The 8,795-nt window shown below is 42.3% G+C and overlaps 1 long non-coding RNA gene across 1 annotated transcript; it reads right to left on the bottom strand.

The window, feature by feature from the left end:
• Positions 1 to 5,895: 5,895 nt before the first annotated feature.
• LOC125757098 (uncharacterized) lies at positions 5,896 to 8,166 on the bottom strand. Its single transcript, XR_007415049.1, has 3 exons — positions 7,958 to 8,166; positions 7,725 to 7,868; positions 5,896 to 6,149 (listed from the first exon to the last, which is right to left on the bottom strand). It is a non-coding gene; the product is annotated as an uncharacterized LOC125757098 (long non-coding RNA).
• Positions 8,167 to 8,795: the final 629 nt, after the last annotated feature.

Below are 8,795 nucleotides of genomic sequence, written 5' to 3'. Positions count from 1 at the left end.
ACGTAGCACGTCGGCAGGATAACCGGTGGACAAGTACAAGGAAAACCTAAAAGTTTACTGTTTTGCCCTATCTTCAGCTAAAGATAAATACTTTACTCATGACTTACCATCGCTTCTAAAATCTAATCCCAAAAAATTCTGGCGCATCATAACCCCAGATGACGACCACACTAGCATTTCTTTACACGACGATAATAACACTCCCCTCTCCGATGTTCGCTGTACTTCAACTTTTAAATCCTACTTTTCTTCTATATTCACCGCAGAAGATCAGTCTGAACTTTCGGAAGTACCGGAATAAAACTACCTATATATGTCACCCATAGAAGTAACGGTTGAAGGTGTCGCACGCCTAATAAATAACCTCAAGCTAACCGCATCCTATGGCGTCGGCGATATTAATTCTAAAATCCTCAAAAACACGGTCACAGTGTCCAGCCAAATCCTGATACACATATTCATACAATCATTAGAGAGAGGCATGCTACCCTTAGACTGGAAGATAGCTAAGGTTATACCCATATTTAAGTCAGGTAACAAATACTCGCCGGCAAATTACCGTCGAATATCATTAACATCGATCTGCTGTAAAATGCTAGAACATATAATTTCATCTAATGACTACAGCCATCTGGAAGCTAACAAGCTTTTCTTCAGAAATCAACATGGATTTCGAAGGAATTTCTCATGCGAGACACAATTATTCGAATTAACAACCGATTTACATGCCAACATGGACGAGGATCTAAAAACTGATTGTGCTTTCCTAGATTTTTCAAAAGCGTCTGATCTCGTAGCACATCGCCGCTTGCTTTTGAAGTTATCTGTTCTAAAACTAGACTCTCTTACCCTGACATGGATCCGTAATTTTTTGTACAATCGTCAACAATTCACAGTAGTGAATAATTTTTCATCTTATATACATTAATGATTTACCGAGTAATATTTCCTCACACGTGCGCATTTTCGCAGACGACTGCATTCTTTATCGTCCTATTAAGACTAACGACGACCACCAAGTCCTCCAGAGAGATCTTGAACTTGTTTCTCTTTGGTGTAACACTTGGCTAATGAAGCTTAACGTTTCTAAATGTAAAATCATTTGTTTTAGCTGAAAACGTACTACCTTTACATTTTTGTACCATATAAATAACACAAATATCTTGCATGACACACCATATAAATATCTCGGTGTTTATCTAACTTCTACCCTATCATGGTCAATTCACATTGAATACATTTGCGCCAATGCTTCGAGATCATTGGGGTACATAAGCCGTAAGTTACATCATTCTACTAACGATATTCGTAAACTAGCTTACCTAACATTTGTACAACCTCAGCTTGAGTACGCAGCAACCACTTGGTCTCCCCATCAGAAGTTTCTAATCGAAAAACTCGAATCTGTACAAAATAGGGCTGCACGTTTTATTTCACGTTGTTGTGACTATAACACAAGCATTACGCAAATTAAACTCGACTTATCGCTTCATCCTTTACATGATTGTCGGGATATCGTCCTGCTATCATTGTTTCATAAATACATCTATAACACATCGTCATCATTTTTGCTACTTGAAACTCCACAATATAGGTCACAACGTTTATACAATCAGTTTAATTTCATGCGCATTTACGGGAAGACTAATTCATATAACTTTTCCGCTCTTCCAAGAATCATTCGCCTGTGGCATGACCTTCCTAACAACATAGCTTCCGTAAGTAACGAAGATAACTTCAAGCATCTGCTTACCACGCATTTGTTAAAATAATGCTTGATACCATACCTATTACATTGTCATTTTCATAGCCTTATTCCTATTTGTGAGCAATCTTACGGTAAATGTTTTTTTTTTTTGCAATAGCAAAGTTATGTCGCGTTCGTTCCTTAATCATATTGCTCGTATTTTAATGTGCCGCATTTTGTTGTGTATATGCGCTGTCGTGAGTGAAAGTCTATTCTTTCCTTGCCTCTCTTTATTGTATAACGTAATGCTCACTACGTTCCCGCATATGTTTCTGTAACATTTTTTTCTGTTCTTATGTATTTCTTAATGAGAACTAACAGACAATAACGCCAAGGCGTTATTGTCTGTTAGTTCTCATTAATATTATGTCTAACAAAGATAAACGAGCCCTTAAAAATCATCGCCTTTCCTTTATGTATTTCTTAGGTATTTATACGCGTTCATTTTGTACACTGTTCAAATGTAAATTTTTTTTGCATTACCCCCTTACGCAATGCCTCCAGGGGCCTGTAAGGTACTTTTAAATAAATAAATAAATAATATTGCGATCAGCCCGTCAATAAAACTCTGACATTGAGATCATACAGAACATTCAACCAAAAATTGTACATATAAAATAACATTGCAATACGGCATCACAAAAATAAGGTAGCACCTATCGAACAACACTGAAATAAGGCATCATAAAAATGGGGTATCACATCATTCGGAAGTTATTCAAAGGGAGGTCAGTGTTGCAGCATTGCACATAATATAAGAAAGTGTAATGTTCTATGTTTTTGAAAAGCAGCCTATTCATGGAACTTTTTAGAACATGATACTGAAGTAGAACACTAGGATTCCTGCAGAACACCAGGACAATGGCCACAGCAATTGCTGCACTGTTGGTCACTGCACACTGGAATAAGCTCTCATACACCAGTAACTAGAGCACTCAATCTGCAATATTGACATCATCCCATCACTAAAACTCTGACATTGAGATCAAGCAGAACATTCAACCAAAAGCTGCACATATAAAATAACCTTAAAATACGGCATCACAAAAATAAGGTAGCCCATATAGAACAACACTGAAATAAGGCATCACAAAAATGAGATATCACATAATTCGGAAATTATTCTAAGGCAGGTCGATGTCACAGCATTGCACATCATATCAGAAAGTGCAGCCGTTTATGTTCATCAAAAGTAACCTATGCAGAGAACTTCTTGGAGTATGCACTAAAGGTCTTTGCATCACAAAGACCCTTGGTGCCGCATACCAATGGAATAAGCATTGGCTGGAAAAAATGGCTGCTTCTGAGCAGGCCCTCCGCAAACATAGCCACGTGCCTTATGCAGGTTTTCCTTTTAACAAATGTGCCCGATAATAGGAGGATCGAGTTAAGTCACTGCCAAGATCTGTGAATCCATGGTGGCAGCAACTGTGACGTCATCCTGCTGCATTCCGTGGCCGCATGTTCCAGAGACAAGCGCCGAGACACGCGCTATCTTTGTTTCCAATATCCGGTTATCATGGGAATCATGTGATCATTCTGACTGTATATATATTTCACGACGAAACATTAAGGGCTTTTTCTTGGTCAGGATAAAACGAGCGTCTGTCGATCACTCTGACGAGCTTGGCATGATGTCAGAAGTGGTTCCGATGTAGCCAAGTAGCGCTTCAACGGCCCCGTCAACAAGCGAACGACCGGCAGCTGCGTCTACGAGAACAAGCCGTACCAGTGACAACGCTTCAGAATGGCGGAAATCAAGCCTCCTAAGCCCTTCGACTTCCAGAACGCAGCGAACTGGCCCTCCTGGATGGACGAATTTGACGACTACAGATTCGCGTCTGGGCTACATGAGAAAACAGACGAAGTTCAAGTAAGGACTCTTCTCTATACTATCGGCAGAAACTCGAGGGAGATTCTTTCGCCGCTAAACGTAAAAGACGAAGAAATGGAGGACTTCAAGCTCGTAAAGTCTAAATTTGACGACTACTTTGTCCACACCAAGAACATAGTCTAGGAAAGTGCTCGCTTTAATCTACGCCGCCAACAACTGGGAGAAACAGTAGACCAGTTCGCAACCGAGCTTGACAAGCTAGCACACAGATGCGAGTTCAAAGGCATGAAGGAACGCCTAATAAGAGACCGCTTCGTAGTAGGACTACGAGACCAGGTTCTTTCGGAAGAACTGCAGCTGGACCCCAAGCCACGGTGCAAGAAATATTTTAGGTGGGCGAACGCCAAGACTGCCCGTTGCGCGATAATGTTCTGCTTCGCAAGAAGCCCGAGAGATGGCGCTACCAACTTCGACCAGAGGGAAATATACCGAGAAAATACAGTTCGTATAGAATGGGAAGGAATAAGAAGCAAGGACAGCGTTGAAATTAGCAAGGGGCTGAGACAGGGATGTCCTTTGTCCCCGCTGTTATTCATTCTGTACATGGTGAGGATGGAAAAAGCGCTAGAAGGTAGCAACATTGGATTTAATTTGTCACACAAACAGGTCGGCACGATGGCTGAGCAGAAGCTTCCAGGTCTATTTTATGCTGATGATATTGTCTTATTTGCGGACAGTCAAGATGATATACAGCGACTGGCAGATATATGCGGAAGGGAATGTGAGGCTGTAGGAATAGGATTTAGTGCAGCAAAATATGGATTGCTGGTATTCAATGATCACGAAGACCATGCGGTCATAATACAGGGCCAAAAAATACCGAGGGTAAGCGAGTACAAGTACCTCGGAGTATGGGTAAATGAGGGGGACAGATATATGGAGGTACCAGAGAAAGCATCGGTAGCAAAGGGAAAGAGGAATGCTGCAATTATGAAGCACAGAGCTTTATGGGGATACAATAGGTACGAGGTGCTTCGAGGGCTGTGGAAGGGTGTGATGGTTCCGGGGCTTACATTTGGGAACTCAGTGGTGTGCATGAAGTCAGAGGTACAATCAGGAATGGATGTAAATCAAAGGACGGTGGGCCGCCTCGCGTTGGGCGCTCACGGGAAGACGACAAATGAGGCTGTAAAGGATGATATGGGATGGACAGGCTTTGAAGTGAGGGAGGCGCAGAGCAAAATGACATTCGAAGAGAAGCTGGGGAAAATGAAGAAGAGTAGATGGGCAGAGAAGGTTTTCAGGTATATGTATAGAAAAAGCGTTGACACGCAGTGGAGAAAAAGAACTAGGAGGTTCACCAGTAAATATACGGCTAACGGTGGGGGCGATATGGCAACAACCCAGTAAACCATGAATGTCCATTAGATATCCATAGAATGCTAGTCTCGGGATATTCAGTACATCTTCTGGATATCTACATTTCTCCACATGACATTTCACGGATGTACTATAGATCATCTAAAATGCACCCGGATCACGCTCTCAGTACGTTGTATGGATATTAAGGCTGGATGTTCTGTACATTTAAAAGATGTTTCGAAAAACAGGCAGCACACAAAAGGGCAACAAATACGCACACATAAAAGACGCAAACACAAGCGCTGACAGCGCTTGCGTTTTTGTCTTATGTGTGCGTATTTGTTGCCCTTTTGTGCGCTGCCTGTTCGAAAATCATGGCTCACCTACTAGCCCATCAGTACATATTAAAAGATGTTCATTCCTTCAACTCGCATCCACATGACGTCTAGCGGCTTGTGGGTGCACTAATTATGGCTCTCAAAAACGAACGCTCGGCAGACTGTAGGCCACAGTACTTTTCGCTCACTTGAGTGCTCGCTATATGTACTGTTGTAACCTGAAAGTAACTGTTGCGAATCACTATTTTGTAAATTTTAGTATTTATCATTTTGGAAGTAGGTGTAGGTGTCTCGGCATAAAAGAGCAGTTGTATTGTACTGCTTTCTATGGAGAGCACGCTGCATACCTCACATTGTTCGTTTTAGGTATATAGCGCATAACACATCTGATAACACATCAAATGTGCAATACTCTTCTCAGGCTATTGCAATGTTTTGTTACACACAATGAGTACAATGCATTGCCCTGAAAGATTACTGCACATACAATCATAAGAGTGTTTCAATACTGGCGAAATGACAAGAGAATGAAGTGAGTCAAAAGCAACAAGGCAGTATCACAAAAGTTTATGAGTAAAGCAATACTGTAAACCATAAGACTACTCTAAACGTGTAAGAAGACAGGCTAAATGTCTAGAGAACGCAGATACACTCAAAAGAAATGAGGCGGTATGATAAAAGTGAACTGTGCACCAGCTGAAGACTAAAACCGAAACTGTCTGCCAGCAGTCCCAGCATAAGTCCAGAAAAAACAAACTGTCTGCCAGCAGTCCCAACATAAGTCCAGACAGGCTCCTCGGCCGAATTAGTGTGGTCTTGTGGGTCACAGGAGGGGCTACTTGATATGCTCAGTCCGATCGCTGTGTGCCTGGATTCAAGTAGAAAGGAAGGTAAAAAAAAATAAAGGCGGTACAGTAAAGGACTCGAGAGTTCATGAAACTGCTTGAACCAGAGAAACTTGTCGCATTGCTCTTTCTATTTTATGCCTTAAAGTGGCTCTCTTGCAGAACACATCAATGGAGCCCCAATTCTGACTTTGAGGGGGCACCCAAAACTATCGTAAATTGAAAAAGTATTAAGATACGCAGAGACTGTCGGTCTTCCCCCAAAAAATGCGGCATGAAGGCGCACTGCTTCAAGAAAAGTAGATTAAATTATTAAAAAAAACATGACAGCCAGGTAATTAACTGGAGGAGGTGAAAGTTAATTATTATCCAATGTAATATGTCTTTTCTCCAGGATAAAATGAGTCAGGGCATTAACTGCAGTGAAGAGTCAAGTACAAAGCTGAAACCTGCTACAAACGGCCTTCCATCAAGGGTGTCAAGTATGGTACCATCATCATTAAATGGTGACGGAGAACATTTCTTGCAAGCTTCAGAACATTCATACTGGACACGACTAAGCCTTGTGTGTGATGCATTAGTTCCCAATCAGGTGCAAACAATGAAGCGCTGCTTTTATTAAAACTGCTAACATGAAAGGAAAGGTGTGTTATGCACTAAATACGGCTACAAACGCTGTATTATATATATATATATATATATATATATATATATATATATATATATATATATATATATATATATATATATATATATATATATATATATATCCAGATTTGCAAATACTAGCTTGCACACAACCTCGATTAGGTCCGTGTAGATTGTTTAGGTAACAGCCTTTGAATAAGCATGCGATCAAGCAGTATTCAGGAGCGAATTAAGGAACTGGATCACTGACTGCAATCAACTGCAAGAGAATTTCCCCATTCTATGAAGGCAAACTGTACTTTTCCCCTTTTCTAATTCTCAATATAGGAGCTAATCAGTTCACCTAGCCGGTATCACTACCTTACAGGGGCCCTACAACACTTTTTGAGCATGGTCAGAAAGCGCTGCCAATAGGTAGTCGAGGCTCCCGAGAACACAGAAGCCAAATATTATAGCGCAGCACGAGCCCTGGATTGTACAATAAATTCTCAAAGTCACCTAAACATTGCTCCCTCTTCTCTCGACAAATGATGTGTTAGTCCACAAATCATAGCGTGTTTGTGCACAGTTCCGCCATAGGCTGATTTGAGCGTGGCGCTTATTCCAACTAAGCTTTGGCATGCTAGGGAAAGAGACAACAAGCAAGCGCACACAGCTAAACAAATAAAAACAGAACTACAGCTGCGACATACCACGAAAAACAACGCTAACAAATACACAGTACTACAAAAGGACACGCTAAACTAAGCTTATCATGGCTACTCTGGCAGCTACAACCCATTACATCAAGGAAACGAAGCAGAAGTAATGATGTCGATATCACCGAGGCATGCACAGCGATACAGAACTGTGCGTTTAGGAAAACGCGACTGCGAAAATAAACAAAAACCTTTATTCACGCATTACACAACGGCCTTATTCACTAAAGGAAACCATAAGAGAACGTATACCTTTGCTGGCCAATGGCCCACTGCCGGGGCGGACAGGGTTCAGAAATTCTTCCACGGTTCTTGTTGTACGCGACACAGCACCCAACAGTGGTCTACGTCCACGCCAGACGACACGGTATGAACTATGGGTTTAGGAAAACTCGACTGAGAAAAGAAACAAAAACCTTCATTCACGCATTACACAACGGCCTTATTCACTAAAGGAAAGCATAAGAGAACGTACGTATACGTACCTTTGCTGGCCAATGGCCCACTGCCGAGGCGACCGGAATTCAGAAACTCTTCTACCGTTCTTGTTGCACGCGACACAGCCAGAGAACATCCACCACACAACACCCAAGAGCGGTCAACGTAAGTACACATACGTCAGATAAAAAGCGGCGGACAAACGTCGCTGCTGGCAGCGTTGGCCCTAGCAGGACCAAACCTCAAGACCAAACCACGACTGGTCCAAACATGTGCGCAATGCGCGTACATGTGCGAAAGAAAACGTGATGGCGATGGCGGTGATGGGGACGACGTCGACGCGTGTCACAACCTTGGTCACAACTTAGGGAAAGATTATGTACAAATTCATGCTTTATATTGCCGCTAATTTTAATTTAAAAGTAACTGTACTAAGTTTTTACAAAAGTAATTATTTTTTGTACAAATCATGGCGGCCATGACGTATTTTGCGTTGCAAACGGAAGTAAGCATAGCCTTTGAGACTTAAAATGTAAGCTTCAAGATGTGGGCCGGGATCAACAAACATCACTCTCCCGTTAGAACGGGCGTCTGTGGATGGCCAGATAACATCACAAAAATAACACAAATAAAATGCACCGATGGTACAGTGTGCACAACTCATACGTAATGCCGTACCGACAGACACGGCGCCTTGCGGCGCGGAGCCGCAACCACGGTGCAGGGAGCATGGCCTCCGAGATTGGCAGGCGCGTGCACCGCCGGTTAATGTCGGAGGCCACGCAGAAAGGAAAACCAACGGGAAAAAAAAAACCGCGAGCCGCTTAGAGGTGGGGGAACACGCTGCGCGCGCCTCGCCTTTGGCAGCGTTGAGGAGCAGACGAC

Source organism: Rhipicephalus sanguineus, chromosome 2, assembly GCF_013339695.2.
Source record: "Rhipicephalus sanguineus isolate Rsan-2018 chromosome 2, BIME_Rsan_1.4, whole genome shotgun sequence".
In the NCBI taxonomy this organism is placed as follows: Eukaryota; Metazoa; Arthropoda; class Arachnida; order Ixodida; family Ixodidae; genus Rhipicephalus; species Rhipicephalus sanguineus.
Note: the sequence above shows the minus strand (reverse complement) of the source record. Positions and strands in the feature narration are given on the sequence as shown.